We start from the raw sequence: 25,795 nt of genomic DNA, 5'->3' as shown, positions 1-25,795 counted from the left end.
CAAAGTGCCTATATCATTTCATTTGATTCTCACAACAACACACAACTCCTTGCATGGGAGGTGTTATTATCATTCCCATTTTGCAGATGGAGAAACTGAGGCTGAGAACCTTACCCAGGGAAACACAGCTAGTAAGTGCCTGAGGCTAGATTTGACCTCAACTCTCCAAGTGCAAGGCTCTCTCTACTATGCCACCTAGCTGCCTCTGTGGACAGCTATGTGTATGACCACTCAGGTCACAAGCGTTTATGAAGCACTTACTATATACCAGGAATCGTGTTAAGTTCTGCAGCTACAAAAAGAGGCAGAAGCCTGGTTCCTGCCCTCAAGGCAGGAGCTTACATTCTAACGGGAGAGACATGGACATCCATGAGAGATACACAGTGTAAATGGAAGATCATCTCACACTGGTGTGGGTATGCATCTGTGTAAGAGAGAGCTCTGTCTCTAACCAGGCTGCAAAGGCATGAATGTTATAAAAATTCTGAGGCTTTCACACTCAATTCTGAACTCTCCTACTTTTTTCTGGGGTCTCTTGAATATACCATTTCTTTGTAGCTTTGTTTGGCATTTCCAGCTTTCTATAAAGATAGCGATGACCACAACAGTAATAACAACCAACATTTGCTTAGTCCTTACTATATGCCAGGCATTGTGCCAAGCACTTTACGTGTATTATCTCATTTGACCCTCAAAACAACACTAGGAGGTAAGGGCTGTTATTATCCCCATTTTACAGATGAGGAAACTGAGGCAGACAGAGGTAAAGTGACTCACCCAGGGTCATACAGCTAGGAAGTATTTTTCCATTGAGGTATTTACTTGCCTATTCCACAAATTAACAAGAAAGGACATTTTCTTTCAGGTCTTTCTTTTGGCCATCCTCCCTAATCCACCTAAGCCAGCTCCTTGCCCTCTCTCCTTGTCCTGGGCTAACGTAATCTTCTGCAGCACAGCCTGTGGGCTTCCTGTGGACTTGGTTTTCCTGGGGCCTAACTTAGAGATGGGCATCCTGTGCTGGGGAAAGAGATGCTCCCTGCTAGATCGTCCAAGGCCAAACTGTTTCTCTTATTGAAGAAAACAGAAGGTGACAGGGAGACAGCAGCATTAGCAGACAGCCACCTGGTAGGACTGGGCAGAAGAAACACTGGCAAAGTCCAAAGGGTAGGAGACGCAGAATCCCTAGGTTGTGCCATCAGTACTAGCTCTGACTCACTGTGTAACCTTGGAGAAGGATCTGTCAATGTTCTTGGAAGGGCTGTGGAATCACCCTCCCCATGACTTCTCCCAGTTGAATAGAGGCAGAGGTGAGAGGCTTACTTCTTCCTCCAGGCTCTAGATTCTATGCCAAGGATGGGCACCATCTTGCAAAGCATTTTGGAACCACACCACGGTAATTTCAGAGCTGGAAGCTACCTTAGAGACCCTTGAGTTCCTCATCTTTTCTTTGTCTTGGACCCTCTTGGGCAGTCTGGTGAACCTACAGACTCCTCAGAACCATTATTTTTACATGCACAAAATAAAACACATAAAAGCATTTTTTTAAAAAGTCCGCAGGCTCCAGGTTAAAACCCTCTGTTTTCATACAATTCCTTTATTTTGCAGGTGAGGCTTATGGTGAGGAAGTAAGCTGTCCAGGGTTACACAGGTGATTTGCCTCTCAGTCCTCTTTGTGGGGGAGGGGCAGATGGCCACGGTATTCAAAATTATAGTGGGCACTCGCGACTGAGAATGCACCCAGTGACTCATGGGACGACCTATCTTTACTTCACTTTTCTAGGGTTAGAGATACTGGCCTGCAATGCTGGAAATTCAGGTAACTTGTTGACACATGAGGGTCATCCTTCCCTTATTTGAGGGAAGCACCCAAGATATTCGTAAAGCAGAAAGGGCCCTGGATTTGGAAACAAAACACCTGATTCAAATCCTTCTTCTGTCACTTATTACGCAGGTGGCTTTGGCTAAGTCACTTAATCCTCTGGGTCTCAGTTTCCTCCTCATCTTTAAAAGAAGGGGACTTGGGGAAGCTAGATGGCAAAGTGGATACAGCACCAGCCCTGGAGTCAGGAGGACCTGAGTTCAAATCTGACCTCAGATACTTATTAGCTGTGTGACTCTGGGCAAGTCACTTAACCCTGATTCCCTTCAGAAAAAAAAGATGCGGAGACTAGACAATGTCTAAGATCAACTCTCCAATTCTAAATATTCTGATGCCAGCTAAGCCTGGCACATAATAGGTGCTTAATAAATGTTGATTCATTGATCGGTTGATGATGACCTCAAACACGGAAGAGTTTGGGTGTCAGTCAGTCAATGAGCATTTGTTAAACACTTACTAGGTGCCAGACAGTAAGCTAAGGGCTGGGGATTCAAAGAAAGGCAATAGCTGAGATTGCTTCTAAAGTATTTTCAGATTCTTTCATGGGATAATAGTTGATATCTATTTGTAATATTATAGTTACGAGTATGCTACCTGCATTATCTCAGATACTGGGTTATTCCTCCCCCTATTTCTTCAAGCCTATTGGATCTGGCTTGGAGGCAATTGTTGGAATTCAGTCTTCACCCAATGCTCCTCCTCTGTGCATCTTCTGATTCTGTGATTTGTCCAACCCTCATCATGATCCTATAAGTCTGATAAAGCAAGTATCATTGACACTTGCCAGACAGGGAAGCCTTTCCATAGGGGTTCAAGGATCTGTCCAGGGTCAGCCCGCTAAAGAGTGGTAGAACCACCAGGATTCAAACCCAACCGCCCCACAATGCCTCTAAGTGCCTAGTGTAAAGCCTTGGCACTTCATGCAAAGCTATTGAATGAACAGATGAACTCTCCAATAAGCTATGAGATACTAGTCAGTCAACATAGCATTGCTAAGCACTACTATGGGCCAGGCACTCTTCTAAGCACTGGAAATACAAAGAAAGGAGAAAACAAGCCCTGCCCTCAAGGAGTTCACATTCTAATGGGGGGGTGGTGGTGGAAAGACAACATACAAATAACTACATCCACAAGACAGATACAGAATAGATGAAAAGCAACCTTAGAGGGAATTACACATATTGGAAACAAGATGATAAAAGAACATCTCAGGTACAGACTGGAGTAAAGGAAGATGATAAAGGCATATAAAGGGTGTCCTAAAAGTCTTGGTGCACACTTAAGCTTTAGTAGCTTACAATCGCACTGAGACTTTAGGGACACTCTGTAAATTGATTTTTTTTTTTGCCTAGCAGAATGTCCCTCCCATAGACACTCCCTTGTGACTGGTGACTTGTAATCTGCTTGACTGGGCCATCCAAGGACGGAACCATGGCCGTAGCCACTAAGGTAATCGTCCATAGACAAGCTCTTGGTGCTACCAAAGATGGAGTTCTCTTGGCTGTTTTATTGTACAGTTTATGACTTCTGTGTATCCTGCTTTCTTTCCTCGGGCTGCCTTGTTTGGAGACTATGACTTCCCTGTGAAAGTATCTTCCATTTACTTATTGTCTATCCTGTACGTACCTTGATAGTCTCTGAGGAGAGAGAGAGACCGGGTTTTTACCTTTCTTGGTATCCCCACCACTTAGCACAGTGCCTGACACATATACTAAATGCTGACTAAATGCTTGTTGACTGACTGTGGGTGAAAGGATTCACATGGCCCCACCCAAACCATTCACATGGCATTGGATAGATGGCACATGAACACAGGAGTTCACATCCACAAGAAAGGCAGAAAGGCAGAGGCTATAATGGAAAGAACATTCAATTTGGAATAAGAAGACCCGGGACTTTGGCCACTTCTTTCTTATTGGACCTTATGCATATCCCTTAACCTCTTTGACCCTCAGTTTCCTCATCTGTAAAATGAGGGATTTGAATTAGATGATTCTAAGGTCCTTTTCAGCTCTTAATACATGATACTATGACCCAACCATGAGTCTTTTCTCCCTGAAGGAGACATCAGAGAAAAGGGCTGACATTTAGAGAGAAGAAGAGCAGATTTATGACACTAGTCTGTTCTAGAGTAGATGGACGAGCAAAAGAATCCTCTAGCGGCTGCTTTCAGTAGAAACCACCAAGCCAGTAATTGGTGTCCTGTGGGGAGTATCTAAATTCATAGAGTAACACTTTCAAATTCTTCCTTTGGTTCCAGATGGTAATTTTTTGCATTGACTCTGAACGACTGAATCAGAAAATGCCTTGTGGCAGAGAAACAACCCATAATGTAGTGTTATAATCCTTTCCCCAAATGGGCAGATGCATTTGATTCATGGTAGCTCTGAATCCAGGGTCAGACTGCCCCGGAGGGCACAGCCCCTCTATGCTTTTTCCCCTTTCCAATATGGGAAAATAGATTCTAAGGCAGAAGGGATGTCATGAAATCTTACATTCAGATTGGGAAAGAGGGACACTGGTACCAGCTGAAGCTGACTCTGACTGGGGAGAGACTTGTTAAATATTCAGTGTAAGTGTTTACACCTTGGAAAGGCAAACGCTACAAATCAAGGCTCGATTTCTTGCTTTGTTAATTGTCTAGACTTAAGAAAATGATGGAGGAAATGTTATTAAAGAAAAAGCTAACAACATAAATTAAATTTAAAAGTATATCATAGGTGCTTCCTCCTAAGCTGGTTGTTAAACATTTAACAGTACACCCCTGGTCTGAGAGATTAGTCCAAAAGCACAGACCTTATCACACTACTCCCATGCTTAATGACCTTCATGGGCTCCCAGTTGCTTCTAAAACACAAACTCTGCAACAGTTCCTTTTACAGAGATGGAAACTAAGACTCTGCTGTGGAGAGTGACTTGCAAGGTCACGCAGGTAGTTAATGGCAGAGCTGAGACTGAATCCCGAGTCTCTGATCACCCCCCTCTCCCCCTGCCCCAGTACACTATTCTTTCTGCTAGATCATGCTATCAGGGAGAAGAAAGGAATTTAACTCTAGAGACCTGTCTCCCAATCCTCTTTTGAGATTATATCATCTCCTCACATCCTGGAAGAACCAAGTGTTTGAAATCTTCTGAGATATTACTGAATCGTTGATGAAAGTGCAAACAGCCGCATGTATCCAACTAGACTGTGTCTAGAGCTATGATTGCTTTGATGGTCGTATCAATCCAAAAAATCCATGGAATTAAGTGATGACTTTGACTTGGACTACAGTCTTCAAGAGGTCAATGACTGTCTTGTATAAACTCTGTGTCTCCTCTAGAGCAATGCACAATAAAGGCTGAATGAATGTCTGTAAAATTGAAGAAAAAAAAAAGAAATCTGCTCCCTACTAATAGATTTTTTTAAAAAAATTGTCTTCGGGGGCAGCTAGGTGGCACAATGGATAGAGCACCGGCCCTGAAGTCAGGAGGACCTGAGTTCAAATCCAGCCTCAGACCAAACACTTGACACTTACTTAGCTGTGTGACCCTGGGCAAGTCACTTAACACCAATCGCCTAAAAAAAAAAAGAAAGAAAGAAAAAAATTGTCTTGACCTCCCATCAAAACAGCTGTATGTGTAGATATCACCTAAAGTTGGTCCTAAGCTTCTAGATCATGGAGGAGACATGTTTTCCTGTGATGAAGACTGGAAGCTTGAGGAGACCATTCTTCTTGTTTGATTCCTAACTCTGCTGCTCAAGATGGACCATGTCATTTAGACCGACAGAACATTATGCCTCTCTGCCTCAATTTACTCATCTGCAACTTGCACTTGGGTCAATGACTCCCTCTTTAGGTGGTATAAGGGTTAAGTGAGAGTGGTGTTTATACAAATTCTTTCATATTAGAAGACAAAAATGTGCCCAGTACGTACACAGATGAACCTTAATGAACTGAAAGTCACTAGTTGGGGAAAGGGGAGTGGAGGATGAAGTAGCAGAAAAATGAAACTTCAATGAACTGAGTTTGAGCTAATCCACATTCAATTGTGCAGTTGATATAACATGACTGAGACCACTGCTGCCAGCTTCTCAGATCACTACAACGCCACAAAGTGGGCCTTTTTCTGCTTTTGAGGTTGGAATTCTTCAATGATTCCTGCAAGGCTTTGCAGGGAAGTGGAAGGAAAATGGGAGCAGCTGATAAGACACTTGGATTCTTGTCCCAGATTCACCATGTACTCATTTTATGTACAGGAATTTAATGGAGAAAATATACCCTCTGAAGTGTACCAGTGGATGTAACACTAAGAGAATAATCGGAGGCAGAATCCTAGAACGTCAACATTAGGAGGGGTGTTATTGACCATTTAGCTCAATCCCGTCAGGAAACAGTCCCTGAAAAGGTGAGGGGACCTGCCCAAGGTCAGGGAGGGAGGGAATGATAAATCTCACCCACCCTCTCACACCAAGTGGTTTTTGAGTCATTAAGGATCAGCCCGAACCGGTGCACCCCTCTTCCAAATTCCCTTATTTTTTTTATCAGGCTACCATTATCCAGGTCAGCCACATTTGCAGACTTAGAAGTATCCTTGACTTTTCACTCTCCTTTAAACCTCACCCCATGTTCAGTCAGTTGCCATATCTTTTCAATTTTACCTCTGTGCCCCTCACATCCATCCAGTTACACAGCCAGCCCCCAGTTCAGACCCTCACCATCTCTCATTTCAATAGCTTCTGAGCTGGTCTCCCTTCTTCTAGTACCTCCCCTCTCCTAGTCGTCTTCCAGACAGCCATCTGAACACTTTTCCTACATTACAATGATCATGTCACTCCTCCCCTGACCAAGAATCATCCATGGCTCCCCTTTGCCTCAAGGATGAAGTACACACTCCACAGTTTGTTGTTCAAAGTTATCCATCATCTGAATCTAACCTACCTTTCCAGACTTAGGCTTCTTCACCACCACCACCACCCTATGCACTTTACATTCCAATGAATACTTATCTTATTGTTTTCTGACCCAGAACATTCCATTTCCTGGGGCTGCTCCTTCTTGCAAGCTTCCCCTCCCTCCAAGCTCATGCCTGTAATTCACTCCTTCCTCTCCTCTTTATACACAGTAGGCACTTAATAAATGCTTACTGAATTAAACTGAACCAAATTTGAAGTTTTCATTTGACTTCCCAAGGAGTTTTCCCCTTTGGGGAAGAGACTGTGCTAACTGAATTACATGAGTGTCTGGTCCATATGACAGAGCTGTTATTGTCATTCTTTTTAAAAAATTATATTAAATGAATTTAACTGAATGTTATTATTAATTAAATTACTAAATTAAAATTATATGATATGTGTAAATATATGTATATATATGTATATACATGTATATATACATATAAAAATGTATATATATAAAATTATGTATGTGTGTATGCCTTTTGTCTTTCTACCAGAGTCCTACTTCACTCTTTTTCCAGGATGAACCCTACCTTGTAACAAGCGAAAACAAAGATGAGCAAATATCCAATATGGTGGCTCTGTCTGACAAAGCCCATCATAATCTGGGTTAGTCTTCCTCTACCTCTCTGCCGTGAAAGAGGAGGCAATAAGCGGCTATTCTCAAACATACATTGGTCTCTGGAAGCCTGGGTGTCATGAGTCACTTACTTAAGCCCTGGTCGCTCTTGAGGTTTCTGATCAAATTGAGTTTCTAGAACTGCCAGGCTTCAGACTGGACCTCCCAGCAGAGATAAGCAAACCAGGGTACCACCAATCCTAAGGCCACAGCATCCACACAAACGCACAGCTATGGTCATGCATGGGTGTTTGTTGAGCTGTTGACGTGGTTAAACCGTGGTGATGAGGCTGAGGCCGTGGCCTCACTTAGGCTATGACCCTGCTTGTCAGCTTTGCCCAGGGACAGCCACGGACTGTACCCCATCCTGGCCAGCCATCCCAGAAATGCACGTTGTGGGGCATGGGGAAGGGCCAGGTGAGGAAGGATAGATGATTCAATACCAATCCCATCCCTGATAACCAGAAGGACAGCTCCAGCCTGCTCCAATGAGGGAGCAGGAGACAGGGAGGCAGAGGAGAAATCAGTCTAGGCTTAGAGTCCAAAGACCCGAGCTTCAGTACCACACCTGTAACCTTGGACAAGTCACAACCTCCAGGAACCTCCATGGTTTGATTTCTTCATCTGTGAAATGGCTGTAACAACACTTGTATTATCTACCTCACAGGGTCATTATGGGAATCACCATGTAGCACTTTAGGGTTGGGAAAGAACTTTATAAATATTACCTTATTTGAGCTTCACCTGGGAGATGGGGACCATTATCATTATTCCCATTTTGCAGATAAGGAAAACTGAGGTTTAGAGATGTTAAGGGACTTGCCCAGGATCACTCAGATAAATAAATATCTGAGACAAATTTTGAACTCAGATCTTCTTAACCCAAGTTCAACATTCTATCCACTGTACTTGCATAAAACTCTTTGTAATTATCAAGGGCAACACATTCATTGGCTGTCCCTTCTCCCTTCATTAATGTTATCCCCACAGAAAAAGGATGTTGGATTTATAAACAGAGTCAACAGGCTAGAACATTTCTCCTCTTGTCAGTAGTTTCTAGTCCTTGAAGATGCTTAATGCTTTCTTCATATAGATAATGTATGAGTGTGTGTGTGTGTGTGTGTGTGTGTGTGTGTGTGTGTAATTGTTCTAAAGGGTTGTAATTTGTTTGGATATTTGTTGGGTAGTATCTGTGGTAACAAAAAATAATTGTTTATATATATACATACATATATACATTACAACCCTTCAATTTACAAATTACAACTCTTCAGAACAGTTACATACACACATACACGTACATTCATATATTATATATATGAAGAAAGCATAGAGCAAGAAACAAATGTATATGTATACATGTTTTCTATATTATGTGTAAACAATTGCTTTTTGTTACCAAAGCCCAAACAAATTGCAACCCTTCAGAACAATTATATATGAATGAATGTGATACGTGACATATAGGTGGGTTCTATATTGCACATATACACATACATATATACACATGTTCACACAAATACAATAAACATTCATACGTACATATGCACAGCTATCTCTCTGTCTGTCTGTCTATCTATCGATCACATTTGTTTTTTGATACCCCAGATCCTACTCAGCAGACAGATTCCGACCCTCAGAACAATTAAGCAAAAACACCCGTCAGTTTCCACTTTGGGCTCTTGCTGGCTTTTCGTGGACAGAATCACGTGTTTAGCTTTGGTTGTTCGGCCGGCAGCTGTCCGTTGCCTTTGACCCACGCATTGTTGCCCTTTGATGTTTATTTATTTGATTACTGCAGTCATTGTCTACATTGTTCATTTGGCTCTGCTTCTGAATTCTTAAGCCTTGGCACTCTTCACTTCCCTACTTAGCTATGTTCACTCACACTGTTCTTTATACCTCGAGTGACCTCCTCATCTCCTGCCTGCTCTGCCTGGTGAATTTGTACTCATCCTTTCAAGGACAATACAGATGACACCTCCTCCAGGAAGTCTTTGCTAATCCCTCCTTCCCCTAGGTGCTAATGACTTTTCTCCCAAGGACCTCATATAACATTTTGTTTTCTCTTCTCTCATCTATTTAACATATATTATAGTTATCTGTTTTCATTAACAATAGGATTGGGATAGGGACTAGAATGTATAAGTATGAGTAACATCCAGGAGTGGAAATTTCCTCTACCAATACATCAGCCTCTTCTTGGCAACTTGTCATCTTAGAGCAGTGGTTCCCACATTTTTGGTCTCAGGACCATTTAAAAATTATTGAGGAACCCTCCCAAAGAACTTTTGTTAATGTGGGTTATATCTACTATGTTAAATATCTAATGTATCAGATATTAAAACATCTTAGTACTATTATGAAAATAGTTTCATTTATATAGGTTATATCTGCTTATTAGGTATTTACTGTATTCGATATCAAAACACCTTAGTGCTATTATGAATACAGTTTTGACCTTATGGACCCCTCAAAAGGTTTAAGGAATCCCTGGGGGCTCTGGGCCACAATTTGAGAATCGCTGTTCTAGAGAGTGGATTAAAGTCCTGAGAGGCTAATGACTTGCCCAGGGTCGTTCAGCTGGCCTGGGTCAGAGGTGGCACTTGAACTTACAGAGCATTTTACAAAATTACCTCTTTTAATCCTCATAGCAACCCTCTGAGGTATGAGATATTATTGTTCCCATTTTACAGGTGTGAAAATGAAGTTTGGAGAAGTTAACTGGCAGCTAGGGGCCCCACAGTGCAGGGAGATCTGGCCTCAGATAATTACTAGCTATGGGACACGAGGCAAGTCACTTAAATGCTGTCTGCTTCAGTTTCTTTATCTGTAAAATGGGGATATATTACCTACCTCGCAAGGTTGTTGTGAAGGTCAAATGAGACAATAATTGTAAAGGGCTTAGAACAGTGCCTGGCACAGAGTAGATGCTATATAAGTGTTAGCTATCATCATCCTCATCATCCTCATCCTCATCCTGATGGTCATGAAAAGCTAGTAAGTATCAAAGGCGGAATTCGATCCCCAATCCTTCCTAACTCTATATAGTACCCTTTCTATTATATTACAAAGATTTGGCCCCCCAGTCTCAAACTCCACTCTGTGCTTGGCTAAGTATCTAAACAAATCACATCCTTCTTCGTATGTGCGGTGGGCCTCATGTTGGTTGCCTTCTCAGTATGTAGGGAAGGGGCTTCAAGGAGGAAGAGAACTTGGAATTTAAAATTTTTAAGTGAATGTTAAAAAAAACACCAAAAAAAGCACTTTAATAATCACAAGATAACACATGCAGATGATTCAACATAAGCTCCCTACCTGAGACAGGGGCATGACCAGGTGTATGCTGGGAAATATTTCACAACCAGCTCTCCAAGAAAAAATAACATATGTACAACACACTTTCACATTTAATTGCCATTTTAACATTTCTCCATCATTTTCTTAAATCTAGGCAATCAACAAAACAGTGAGTCAGCCGTTGATTTTTGTGGCATTTGCTGCTAGGTATTGCAATAGATAGAGTACTGGGCCTGGAGTCAAGAAGACCTGAGTTCAAATCCAGCCTCAGACACACACTAACTGTGTGACCCTGGGCAAGTCCCTTCACCCTGTTTGCCTCAGTTTCCTCATTTGTAAAATGAGCTGGAGAAGGAAATGGCAAACCACTCCAGTATCTTTGCCAAGAAAACCCATAAGTAGGTCATGAAGAGTCCAACACAATTGGAAAACAACAATTGAGGTATAAATGCTCACCCTGAAAATTGAACCATCAACTCTTCTGAGCCACTTTGAGCTAGCTCCAGCACGGCCCTGGACATGACTGTTAAATTGTATCCCTTTCACTAACTGCGTGACCCTGTACAAGTCACTTAATCCTAATTGCCTCACCAAAAAAAGCAAAAAAAAAAATTTTATCCCTCTTGTACCATGCTCCACACTCAGGTAATTTATGAAAACTGAGTTATTCTGAATGGAATGACTCCTTTCCTAGTTTCAGTCTAGAGGTCTGTTGCTCACTTGTTCTCTTGGTTTTTTGCTGGTTAAACCTTATTTTGTTATTTCTTGACAAATGAATCACAGAATGTAACTGTCTGCCCCAAGGTCCCCGGAGTGCCTGCCTGAGCCTTGGTGGTCACAGTCCTTGTGATCTGGCTCATCTGTGGATTTCATTAACACACTTCTCTTCCTCTTTCTTTCAGTTCATCAGTGAAGGATATACCCAGCAATACAGACTTCATTAACCCTCCTCATCTCTCCACAAGATACTTTCCCCAACCTCAATCCTGCTCCCCTGATCTCTGTTTTTGACATTTCATGAGTCTGTTTCCAGCAGCAGTGACCGTGCTCAAATTTTAGCCACTCCGAATTAATTTTTAAAATGGAATTTTATGAGGCACTCGAACAAAAGCTTTTTTGAAATGTGACTCTGCTATATAAGTGCCATTTTTTCCTTTTGGATAATTGGCTAATTCTGTTTGTAAAGAATGGAGGGTGGTCTTCAAAGCTTCTTCTGCCTGTCACTTCTGGTTTCACTGTTGGTGTTTTCTAGTATCATTTCCTCCTGTGAACACACATGCACACACAGGGTCCTACTGTAATGACTCATGTCATAGAGGTGACCCTTCTGTGAACAGGTATGAACAGCATACACGTGCAGGGTCCTACTCTAATGCCTCATCATGCCAAGGAGGTGACCTTCAGTTCACTATGCTGACAGAGAATAAACTCTGACCAATTCCACTGTGCTAAAATAATTACCATAATTACAATAACAACAACAATATTAACTGACATTTATTTAGTGGCCAGACATTTGCAGGGAATTTTGAATTCATTATCTCATTTGAAATAATGGAAAGGCTTTGAGTGCATCCAGAGAACAGACTATGCCTGCCTTCCGAGGGCCCCATCCATCACCTGTAGACCTGCCACTAGGTGATGCCTTCTTTGGCCAGGGCAATCCATAAAACAAACTCAAGTATAAAATGGTCCTTTTTAAAATTATTACTAATTTATTTTGAATTATCAACAATCACTTCCATAAGCTTTTCAGTTTTATATTTTTCTCTTCCTCCCTCCCCACCTCCCTCCCCAAGATGGCGCACAATCTGATATAGGCTCTCTATATACATTTCTATTAAACATATTTTCACATTAGTCATGTTGTAAGGAAGAATTAGAACCAATAGGAGGAACTACCAGAAAGAGGAAACAAAACACAACAGAAGAAAAAAATAGCAAATAGTATGCTTTGATCTGCCTTCAAACTCCATAGTTCTTTCTTTGGCTGTGGATAGCATTTTCCATCATGAGGCCTTTGGAGATGTCTTAGATCCTTGTATTGCTGAGAAGTGTTAAGGCTGTCAGTATTAGTCAACATTGTGTACAACGTTGTCCTGGTTCTGCTCACTTCACTCAGCATAAGTTCATGTAAGTTTTTCCAGGTTTTTTGGAAATCCTCCTGCTCATCATTTCTCATGGAACTATTAAATAGCATTCCATTACATTCATAGACCACAACTTGCTCAGCCATGCCTCTCAATTTCCAATTCTTTGCCACCATAAAAAGAGCTGCTGTGAATATTTTTGTACATGTGGGTCCTTTTCCTACAAAATGGTTCTTAGTCCTATGTAGACTCCCTTTCATCTCTGTAGCAATGGCAGCAGAGGGGCTACATGAGGGCAAAGGGGGCTAAGAATCACAGTTTAACACTATATGTGATGTATTTGTTCTTGTTGAGTCATTTCAGTGATGCCTGACTCTTCATGACCCCATTTCCGGGCAAAGACACTGGAGTGGTTTGCCATTTCCTTCTCCAGCTCATTTTGCAGAGGAAGAACTGAGGCAAACAGGGTTAACTGACTTGCCCAGGGTCACACTGCTAGTAAGTGTCTGATGCTGGATTCGAATTCATGAAGAAGATGAGTCTTCCTGACTCCAGGCCCAGCATGCTATCCATTGCACCATCTTAGCTGCCTCATGCATATACATGAGTACATATACACTACAAGTATATCCATATATGTCTATATGTATGCATTGTGTATATGTACCAACTACTATAATTTTATGTATAGTTTTTTATTATTTATTTTAAATATTCTTTAAAAAAGTTTTGGTTCCAAATTTTATATACATACATATGCTATAATAGAATTATACTACAATTGATATCAAAATGCTTGCCTTTTCAATGGGTAGGGGAGGGAAGAGAGGGAGAAAAAGAATTTGGAACTCAAAATTAAAACAAAAGAATGTTAAACAGGAAAATGATAAATGTTGGAGCAGATGTTGGAAAATTGGAACACCAATGCATTGTTGGTGGAGTTGTGAACTGATCCAGCCATTCTGGAAAACAATTTGGAACTATGCCTAAAGGGCTGTGTATACCCTTTGATCCAGCAATATTATTTCTAGGTCTATATCCCAAAGAGATCATAAAAATGGGAAAAGGACCCAGATGTACAAAAATATTTACAGCAGCTCTTTTTATGGTAGCAAAGAATTGGTCATTGAGAGGATGCCCATCAATTGGAGAATGGCCGAACAAGTTGTGGTATATGAATGTAATGGAATACTATTGTTCCATAAGAAATGATGAGCAGGAGGATTTCAGAAAAACCTGGAAAGATTTACATGAGCTGATGCTGAGCGAAGCGAGCAGAACCAGAATATTTACACAGTAACAGCCACATTGTGCAATGACCAACTTTGATAGACTTAGCTCTTCTCAGCAATGCAATAACCTAAGACAATTCCAAAAGACTCATGATAGAAATGCTATTGACATCCAGAGAAAGAACTATGGAGTCTGAATGCAGATTGAAGCATACTATTTGCTCTCTCTCTTTTTTCTTTCTTGTGGTTTTCCCCTATAGTTTTGATTCTTCTTTACAACATGACTAATGTGGAAATATGTTTAATATGATTGTACATGCATAGCCTGTATCAGATTACATGCTATCTTGTGGAGGGGGTGGAGAGGAAGGGGGAAAAATTTAGAACTCAGATCTTATAAAAAGTGAATGTTGAAAATGAAAAATAAATTAATTAATTAAAAAAGAATGTTAAAAATAAATTTAAAACTACACATGAAATTATAGTAGTTGTTGGTACATAATGCATGCATGTTGACATGGCTAGATATACTTACAGTACGTGTAAGAGAGAGAGACAGAGAGACAGAGAGACAGAGAGACAGAGAGAGAGAGAGAGACAGAGAGAGAGAGAGGGAGAGAGACAGAGAGAGAGAGAGACAGAGAGAGAGAGAGACAGAGAGAGAGAGAGAGAGAGAGAGAGAGAGAGAGAGAGACAGAGAGAGAGAGACAGAGAGAGAGAGACAGAGAGAGAGAGAGAGAGAGAGAGAGAGACAGAGAGACAGAGAGACAGAGAGAGAGAGAGACAGAGAGAGAGAGAGACAGAGAGAGAGAGAGACAGAGAGAGCTAGGAAAATAAGCTGGACTTTAATAAGCCCAAAGGCCCTTCTTGTTAAGATCATACATAGTGTCATGGGACCAAAGGGTCATGGATGTAAAGCTGGAAGGGACAGTCTCACAAGGAAGGAGCAGCTTCAAGGAGTTTGACCCCCCCAGTAGCAAAGGAGAGAGTTGGACAATGGAGAGGAGCAGATCTGAACAACTTGAACAGCAGAAACATTGAACCCAAAGCAGTCCAAATGCCTCATTTTACATTTAAGGAAACTGAGACCCAGAAAGGTCTGTAGATCACAGATTTAGAGCTGGTAGAGCTTAAAGGTAATTGAATTATTAATTACCCTTTATTTTATGGCTTGAGGTAGCAGAGGCTGAGAGAGGTTAAATTCCTTACCAAGGGTGACATAGCTGAAAGTGTCTGAGGCAAGATTTGAACCCAGGTCTTCCTGAATCCAAGTCCAGCATTCTGTCCACTGTACCATCCTGCTGCCTAGGTTGAATGATTTGAACAAGGTCAAATAGGTAATGGTGGAAGTACAATTATTAATCTTCATCCAGTGATGCTATATGACTGTAAATCTTGGAATATCATACTTTCCAAAAAATTAATGTTGTCAGTGACCTGATGGAACATGGAGAGATTCACAGTGGGCATGGGTAGACTACAACCTATTGCCAATTAAGAATTGTGCAAAGAAAGTGGTAAAGAAGTTATCAATGGGGAGACGTGATAAGGAAAATAGATGGACCTCCTGGAGCGAATCATTGTATGGATTGAATCCAGAAGGAAACAAATCTGTTGACCACCCTTCTGAGGGATTTAAGTAGCTAAGCTCTGGACATTTCCAGAGTTCAAGAATGGGAGATATTGCAAGTTGGGAGCTACCTATGAAGGAAACCCCTGCAATAAAGGAGAAGGGAATGTCTTTCTCTTCTTTCCCTCACTCCCTCTCCATCACCTCTCCATTAACAGCTCTCTTAGACTGCAAGTTACAGACCAGTGGCCAATCTTCATTAGTGGAGGGAGTTTCTATGGGAGTTCTGAAAGGAAACTGCTGGACCAATAGGAGATACTGCATCCTACAGGGGGCAGAGACACAATCCAAACAGACAAGGATTTGGAAGAGACAGTCAACTAAGAGTCAGCACTGTTAAGCAGCAGACAAGAGAGTTGGACCATGTAGAATAGTGGACCCTGAGAACCCAAGGAGGGGGATCCTACCCAGGAGAGACATTACAACCAAGGTAGAATGTGAGGACTCTGTAAAGAGGAGAGGGGCTTCTAGGTTTTATAGCACCAGGAATTGTGAATTGACTTTGCCATATGTGTGTCCTATGATATGTCTCATTATTATCGTTTGAGTCCACTCTCCCAATAGACACCATGTAAATGAGGGTGAGCCCCAAGTTTATGGAGAGAATGTTTTATACCTACTATTTTCAAATGCCATTTTAGTAAATGTTTTAGCTAATAGCTAATTAGGGCAGCTAGGTGGGACAGTGGACAGAGTGCCAGCCTGAAGTCAGGAAGACTCATCTTCCTTAGTTCAAATCTGGCCTCAAATACTTACTAGCTTTGTGACCCAGCGCAAGTCACTTAACCCTGTTTGGGTCAGTTTCCTCATCTGTAAAACGAGCTGAAGAAGGAAATGGCAAACCACTCCAGTATTTCTGCCAAGAAAACCCGAAGTGGGGCCATGACACAGCTGAAAACAACTAAACAACTACCAGAACAACAAAAAAACCCCACAAGCCAATTGTGTGTTGTGGCTGATTGTTAATTAGGAATACACTGATGGAGGCTTGTGAATGATAGTAGTATAGTCCCACTGAGTTACCCCAAGAATCCAAAGTAGTAACTACCCTCTGGAAACCCAACTCTGAAGAACAAGAATAAGTTGGAGCGTAGCTGAGAGAAAAGTTATATAATGTCAAGACATATACGTGAAGATGTGGCTCAGATCTTGCCTCCTATACATACCAGCTGTGTGGTCACTGACAAATCACTTCCTCTCTCGTTGTCACAGGCAACTCTCTAAGGCTATAAGTTATAGACCAGCGGCCAATCTTTATCAGTGGAGGGAGTTTCTATGGGAGTTCTCCCACATGGGTCAAGGGGAAGACAATGCTAATAAGTAAGAGAAGGATGTGTAGGAGATGACACCTGAGCTATGTTTTGAAAGATGCTGTGAGGTAGAGGTAAGGAAGGAATGAATTGCACATCTGGAGGACCTCTTGTATTCATAGCTATCTGATTTTTTAGGCAGGATTTGCATGACTTCACTAATCAAAGAGAGGGGCCAATAGGAATAAGAACTGGTTCTTGCAAATGGAGTGCATTAAAATGGAGGGCCGTGATGCAGTAACATTTATTTATATATATTTGGTAATTTGATTTGTTGCTAATGGTATGACATCTGGCTCTTCATTGCTTTTCTAAAGGGATGATAGAAGAATATTAATAAATTAAAATTGGACTGAAATCTCTGATGATTACTAAAAGGCTAATTTACTGTTCTACTTTTCAATATCTCTCAATAATAAGGAGAATTAAGAGGAACACATGGAACCAGCATACAGAAGAGGTTCTAGAAATATGCCTGTGAGAGCAGAAAGGAGGAAGCAGGTAAAAAAAAGAATTGGATGTTTGTTATAAACATAAATAAGAAATGTTATAAGTTTAGAATATATAGAATATGTATAACTTTAGAATGCTAAATGCACTTTCACTGAGTTGAAAAGAAAGTACAATCTGCAAAAGTTGTTTTATTAATTTATTTATTAAGTTGATAATAAGTACCTTCTTCACTCCTGTACCATAGTACCAACAATGGAACTTTCCCAGCATCCTTTAGGACAGCAGCCCATTTCTCATCTGGCCACCTCCTTCACTTGGGTACCTTGGAAGCAATCCAGACCTGCTTATGTATTGGTTGGGGTTAGCAATGGAGCATAGATGGACAGTACGGGTCAAAATTTGAATGACGGATAGCTTTGCCACTTAACGAACAAGTTTCTTCATTCCTCTGTTGCTCAGTCTCCTGTTCAGGGAATGGGGATAGCCTCTCCTCCAGTAGCCCTTTAAGGGATAAAAAATATAACATGACAGATTAAACATGGAGAAGTAGTGTGGTATAGTGGATAGAAGACTAGCTTTAGAATCAAGAAGTCCTAGGTTTAAGCCTTATCTCCAACCCAGGATCCTCAGATGAGAGATTTAGAGTTGGAAGGTACCTTAGAGGCCATCAGAGCCAACCCCCCTCATTTTACAGATGAGGAAACTGAGGCTAAGAGGGTTTAAGTGACTTGTCCAGAGTTGTAGAGTGAATAAGTGACTGAGGTAGGCTTTGAACTCAAGTCTTCCTTACTGACTCCAAGCGCAGTGCTCTATCCCCTGTACCACACAGCAACACTCCCCTGGGTAAGTTACTTAACAAACTCCTTAAAGCTATAAATTACAGACCGTTGGCTGATAGGCATATGAGCTATACACCTGGAGCTTTCCACACCTGGAGTTCCCTACATGGATGAAGTCACTAGGTGTGAAACTAAACCAAATCTGAAGAGAACTAGGCGGAAGTGTTAATATCACTGGAACTGGATTTGAATTGAAGCTCTAGCATTCTTGGACAAGTCACCTTGGACAAGACATCTCTGGCCCCCACCCCCATCCTCAGGTTCCTCATCTCTAAAATGGAGACAGTAATACTCCCATTTCCCTGGTTGTTAAGAGGAAAACATTTTGTAAGTCACAAAGCCCTGTGCATCTGTGCTATTAACGCCTCAGCTACAACATCAGCGTGCTGGGTCTCAGGGTGACAGTCACAAACCACACATTTATATGACTTGGCTTGTGATTTCTTTAACAGCCCCTCTGATGGGAGCCTGAAGGACAAAAGAGAAAGTCTGTTTTCTCAATGTCATTTGTCATCCCATAGAATTATTCCAACAGAGAACCAAAGGGCCAAAGCAGATGGAAAAAGGGAGGAAAACTTTCAAAATTGTCCACAGTGGACTAGCAGGACCAGAGATTTAGAGCTGGAAGGGACCTCGTGTCCAACTCCCAAATTTATAAATGAGGAAACTGAGTCTAAGAGAAGTAAAGTGACTTATTAAAGGTCACACAGAGAGTAAGTGAGTGAGGCAGGATTTGAACTCAGAAGATGTATGTCTATTATATTTCTGCTAACCCGAGCAGTGAGAGTTGGGGCTCCCTTCCCACCTCTCTGTCAGGCCTTTTTTCTCCAGAAATCTCCCATCCCCTGGGATCTTGGCCTCCATTTGGAGTCCTTCCTAACTTCCCCTTCATCAATTCTACATACTGAGGGAGTTTTCTTTTGATCATATGAGAGGGGTTTTCATCAATCAAGGAGAGTAAATTGGCTTTCTGGCCTTCTTGCCTACTCAATTAATTGTGTCTGATTCTTTGTGATCTCATTTGGGGTTTTCTTGGCAAAGTTACTGGAGTGGTTTGCAATTTCCTTCTCCAGCTCATTTTACACATGAGGAAACTGAGGCAGGCAGGGTTAAGTGACTTGCCCAGGGTCACACAGCTAATAAGTATCTGAGGCTGGATTTGAACTCAGATTCTCCTGACTCCATGCCCAGCACTCTATCTACTGTGCCACTTAGCTACCCTCTTCTGGCTCTAGGTGTTCTGGTTTGATCCCAGGTACCTGGCTTAGCCTCAGCCAAGGTTTCCTTTGATTCAGAATCAGCTCTTAAAATGAAAAAGAAGTATTTTGGTGAGTTTCTGAACTGAGTTTCCAATTGCCTTTAATTTGGAAAGTTCTGCAGAGATCATAGCTGAAAGGTGGACCCCTTCATGTGCCCCCAATACAGGCAAATTTGGGCCATTTCTATCCTGTCATTGGGTCCTGCTCCTCTTGACATAAGACAGTATTTGCTGCTGCTGCCTAGCACTTTGGAATGGCAGGACTAAACCAACCCCCTCCCCCTGGCAGCCCCTAATATGGGGCCATGCACTAAGTAGGCTTTTAACTACTGTCTCTTTACTGAATTGAAGTTTCTGCCTATGAACCTTTACCTTCTTATGTAAAGGGTAAATCAGGGCACATCTCAATTCGAACAGATGAGTCCTCAAAGGCCCACAGATCTAGAAGGGATCTTGGAAGCCAGCGAGTTCAATTCCTCATTTTACAGAGGAGGAAACTGAGGCCAGGGACCTTAAGTGATTCACTGGGGGACGCAGAGTGTACATTGGAAGTTTTATTTGATAAGCATTTTTTTAAATTAAATATCAGATTTCTTTGATTGTCCCAAATTTTAATACCTGCCCATATATAATGTGCCCATATAAAAGAACAAAGGGCCACTATTCAAAATGGCACATTAAAAACAGACCATTTATCATTCTTGGTTTTCTTGGTTTGATAACTAGATAGAACCAATGGCTTGTTTTCATGAGGGAGACTTTGGAACACTCGCATACGTACAGATTCCTTTTCACCAACACGAACCTTAATAAAGTAGCTGTTCCAGCAACCACTTGACTTTTAAACTCCATAGTCTTAAAGACTGGAAACTTCCTATTTTCTCTCTTCAAGCTGTGCCTTTACCTTGTCCGCAATCTGCTGCGTCTCAGTTGTGGCCAGTTTGGAGGCTGAAACTCCTCCGAGCATCATCCTTGCAAGTCCGGTGGCAAAGACTCAGTGAGGGGATCTTGATAAGCATTTTTTAAAAGGCAATTGGGGTTAAGTGACTTGCCCAGGGTCACACAGCTAGTAAGTGTCAAGTGTTTGATCTGAGACCACATTTGAACTCAGGTCCTCCTGACTTTAGGGCCAGTGCTCTATCCACGGAGCCACGGAGCTGCCCCTCAGAAGGTTTATTTGAATCTCATTCCTCTGCCTCCAGAGCTCTTACCCTTGTGACACTGATCTCCCAATAAGGGAAAGACCTTAGAGGTATCATAGCTCGAATTCTTCCTTTTGTAGAAGAGGAGATGAGGCCTATAAAGGTTCCATGTCTTACTCAAGGTCACATAGGGAGCTGTAGTGAGCAGCAGTGAGCTGAGAGCTAGGCTCAAGTCCTCTGCCTCCAAAATCCATGCTACTTCTACAAGGCCACTGGAAGTGATGTAGATGCCCATCAAACGGGGAAAGGCTAAATCGATTGGGGCACATGAATGTGAAAGAATCTTACTATGCTTTAAGAAGCAACACATGAAGAATTGAGAGAAGTGGGGTGTGTGTGTGTGTGTGTGTGTGTGTGTGTGTGTGTGTGTATACCTTTGCTTCTTCCTTGTTTCTATGACAAAATCTTTTGGGGTGGAGGTGGGGTGGGGGTGGCTAGTGAACCTTGGTAGGAAGAAGTAAGCAGAAGCAGGGAGACAATATACAAATGGCTGAAATAATGCGAATAGAAGACACCTGACCTTTCTCATCCCCAGTTTCTCCATCTGTAAAATGGGGATAATAATAAAACCTACCTCATAGGGTTATTGTGAGGATCACATGAGATACCATATATAAAACTCATTGTAAGGGGCAGCTAGGTGGTACAGTGGATAGAGCGCTGGCCCTGGAGTCAGGAAGACCTGAGTTCAAATCCAACATTTGACACTTACTAGCTGTGTGATCCTGGGCAAGTCACTTAACCCTGATTGCTTTGCAATCAAAATTGCCTTGGAAACAAACAACAACACCTCATTGTAAACCTTAAAGTTCTGTATAAGTGTTAGCTATCATTATTATCTGTTATCTGCATTTGGCTGACAAGAATACTGAGACACAGAGCAGGTGAGTGGTCACATAGCAGAATCACTGCTAAAGCCAGGACTAGAACTTGGGTCTTCCGACTCCTCGTCCTAGTCCTTTCATTATACCTCATTCCATTTTTAGGGTCATTTTGCAGGTATGATTGGGATTCTGGAATACAGTTTGGAATCCCTGAAGTTCAAAGATTGCGGCTTTCTTAGGGATGGCTTTCTAAAACAAAAGTGGCTTTATTCAAACTTGGGAAGAGCAGAAGTGGCTATTGCTACCTGTATCTGAAATTGACAGGGACATGGGCATGGCCAGTGCCCCCAGTGCCATCTTTGGAAGACAGATAGTTTAAATAGCAGACATTTCTGTAGCCCTCCAGAGTTACAAAGCCCTCTGTAGGCAGCGTGTGCCACTTGAACCTCCCAACAACCTGGTAAGGGTCGTAGTACAAGTATTTTGTGTTATTCTGGGTTTGGAGCTGTGATTTAATTGGCTTGGTGATCTTCCAGTGAGGAGGGTCCCTCTACCTTTCAGGTCAACCACTGTTCTTCAAATAATAATGTAATAATAGCTAGCAGTTGTTAAGTGCTTATTATGTACCAGGTACCATGACAATTATAAATATTATCTCATTTGAGTATCACACTAACTCTGGGGGGTTGGTAATATTATTAACTCCATGTTACAGTTCAGTAAATTGAGACAAACAGAGGTTAAGTGACTTGCTAACACAGTTAGCAAATGTCTGAGGCTGGATTTGAACTCAATTCTTCCTGGCTCCAGAACCCCAGCACCTGGGACTCTGATAGCTTCAATGACTTGTCTGGGGTCACATAGCCAGTATGTATCCTGGGTGGGACTTGAAACTAGGTCTTCTTCACCTCAAGAGTAGCAGGCTAGCTCTGATATTGTGCTTTTTTCAGTCATTTTAGTCATGTCTGCATTTGGCTGTGATCTCTGTGATCCTATTTGGGATCTTCCAGGTAGTCACACTACAGCGGTTTGCTATTTCCTTCTCCAGCTCATTTTACAGATAAGGAAACTGAGGCAAATAGGGTTAAGTGACTTGCCCAGGGTCACACAGATAGTAAGTGTCTGAGGCCAGATTTGAACTCTGGAAAATGAGTCTTCCTGACTCCAGGCCTGGTGCTATATCCACGATGGTGCCACCTGGCTGCATGATATTGTGCTATAAGTATTCAAATCCCCATGTTATACACACACACACACACACACACACACACACACACACACACACACACACAAATATACATATATACAGAGACACACATATGTATATACATGCCTATATACATACATACATATATATATACATATACAGATATAGACATAGATATAGATTATAGATATAGATATAGATATAGATATAGATATAGATATAGATATAGATATAGATATAGATATAGATATAGATATAGATATAGATATAGATATAGATATAGATATAGATATAGATATAGTCTAGAAGATTGGCCTAAGGTCAAGGCAACTCGGGACTTAAACTCGAGTTTTCTGATTCCAAAAACCCAGCACTCTTTCCATCTCATCAAACTCCTCCAGAGTTCACCGGGGCTTTTATCCAGTGACCCAAGGACTGACCTGGGCTTCTCAGGCTTTTTCAGAATCAGAGAGGGGAGGGGAGTGGCCATGGTCCTAAGCCCCTCAGAATCACCTTGTGGCCTCGTGTCCTGAACATCTGCTCTCCTCACTGAGGTCTCCTGACCAACGCTCCCCAAGGAGTATTGCTCCTCTTGCTCCTTCCCTCCCCAGCAGCCTCTCAATGTACCATGTGCCTCAGCAGGAAGGCAGCCAATTGTCCTGTGTCATTTCTACACCTCTCCCAGAAAGAGCTGCCTGTAATTTTCCATCCTGGCAGCAGAAACTTTCCCCAAACCAAACCAATGAATTAGGGATTCTTCTCCTTAATGGATTTGGTTCTTATTCAAGACCTTTTTTTAAAGCTTTTAATTCATTTATTCCACTTTTCATGTTCCTCTCGGTTTGAGTCATTAAAGTCACAATTCAAAAGGTCTCATTGCTTGATCCTGTAGAAGAAAAAGGGACAAAAGAATCCCATAAGACCTCTGGATTTCACCATTTAGTATGAGCCCTGTGTTCTCCTAATAGCCTGACCCCTTGCTCTGCTTTGTTTTAGGCAGCTCACCATGCCATGGCTTGACAGAAATCCATGGATGTGCCACACAAAGGCACTCTCCTCTCTGAAGTTTAATTCCCACATTACAGCTAATGTGGCCTTGGCAGGGCCTCCATTTTATGGGGATAAAGAGCAATGCCTGCTAGTCCCAGCTCCCATCAGCCATCATTGCCAACAATCACAAGAGCCCCAGACTCTCAGAGTTGGAAAGAGCCTTGGAGGTCAACCAGTCCAACCCCCTGCCTGATACCTGCTTCTGGATTTTTTAGAAGTGGAGTGCCCTGTCATGACAAGGAGAAAGAAGCAAGCCATGTTCAGCCATAGCCACCATGGACCCTTGAGGTTGAGGAAAGTCTCTGGCTAGTTCTGAGTGGGATTCTGAGATGTCAGATGTGGCCTCCATCATAGGTATGTGCCTGTGGAAGTCATATGTTATACGTTATATGTTTTATACAGCTAAAGTGAGGTCTGGATTACTATGAAATAATATGGATATATTTATACATCCTTTACATGATGATCTTACATGATGATATTTGTGATAAGAATTTGATTCTCTCTCTCTATCTCTGCCTCTGTCTGTCTCTGTCTCTTTCAGTGGAAGGAGAAGGGGTTAGGGAAAGCTTCTATTCACCCCTCCCTCATAAAAAAAAAGAAGAGAAAAGAAGGAAGATCAGAAGGAATTGTAGACAAGCAGGGCAACTTTGAAAGTTACATGTTAAATTTATTATGTACTTAAAAAGAAAAGCAAGGTTTTTTTTTACAGTTTTCATATATAATTTCATATACAAATATTATATACAAATTCATATACAGTTTCATATACAATTTTCTACTGTACTACACTGTATGTGGAATTGCTTATTTTGTTTGATTTTTAAGTCCAGGAATAAATAAAATTTAAATTTTTATAAAAAAGTAAAGCATCTCCATTGAAGAAGTAAATTCTGTTGAGGCAACTCAGAGGTAAAGTTCATAGATAGACTGTTGGTCTTGGAGTCAGGAGACCTGAATTCAAGTCCTGCCTCAGGTACTTACTAGCAGTGTGACCTTGGGCAAGTCACTTGACTTCTGTCAGCCTCAGTTTCCTCATCTGTAAAACTGGGATAATAAAAGTACTTCCCTCCCAGGGTTGTTGTGAAGATCCAGTGAGATAATGTATGTTAAGTGCTTTGCAAACCTTGCAATGCTCTATAAATGGTAGTAGCTATGATTATTAATAATGCAATACATTTGCATAGCATGATACAATTTGTAAAGCCCTTCCAGATCCATTATCTTATTTGTAATTTACAATAAATCTGGGAAGTGAACAGAGGAGGTATTCTTATTCTCACCTTATAGATGGGAATCTCAGACTTAGATGAGCTGTCCAACCAAGGTCACTGAAGCTATTCAGTAGAGGAATCAGTCTTCTGATCTGAGGCCAAGGTCTTGTAATCTGAGGTCAAGGTCTTGTGATCTGAGATTTCCCTCAGTGCTCTTTTCCATACGATATGCTACTTACCTTAATGATGCAATAAAAATTTTTTTAAAAAAACCAAACACACATTCTGAACCTTAGCCGCATTACATGTTGAGATTCTCTAAGAAACTAATATGATCATTAACCTGCTAAACAAAGAGGGACTGACTTTGTGAGTCTGAATATGCCATTTTGGAATTGGAAGGGGCCTTAGGGGATATTGGCACATGGCTCAGCGGCATCAAAGAAGGTGTTGGGCTCCACAAGCAGAATTGCAGCAGCTCAGAAGAAACATGAGATGGGCAGATTTAGAGACATCTCCACCCCACATGTTCATGTGGGCTATTTCTGCCCAGCCTGTGGTAGAGCTTCTCAAGCTCATATGGTTCTGATCAGCCACAGTCGGACACGCTGCACTTGACCTGGACATCGTGATGTCGGTTTTTTGGTCTTTTTCCAGCACCAAGGACAACAACCAAGAGAGCATCCAGTCTAATCCAGACCTGACCAGGAATCCCCTCCTGAATGTCACAAGCTGAGCTTAAGCTTGCC

General features: G+C 41.7%; 1 pseudogene; it reads right to left on the bottom strand.

Annotated features, from left to right (window-relative positions):
* Positions 1-20,213: 20,213 nt before the first annotated feature.
* LOC110192432 (cystatin-B pseudogene) lies at positions 20,214-20,519 on the bottom strand (annotated as a pseudogene).
* Between the last annotated feature and the right edge of the window lie 5,276 nt (positions 20,520-25,795).

Source organism: Phascolarctos cinereus, unplaced genomic scaffold, assembly GCF_003287225.1.
Source record: "Phascolarctos cinereus isolate Bilbo 61053 unplaced genomic scaffold, phaCin_HiC Scaffold_2;HRSCAF=192, whole genome shotgun sequence".
In the NCBI taxonomy this organism is placed as follows: Eukaryota; Metazoa; Chordata; class Mammalia; order Diprotodontia; family Phascolarctidae; genus Phascolarctos; species Phascolarctos cinereus.
This window is presented reverse-complemented; position numbering and strand designations above follow the sequence as displayed.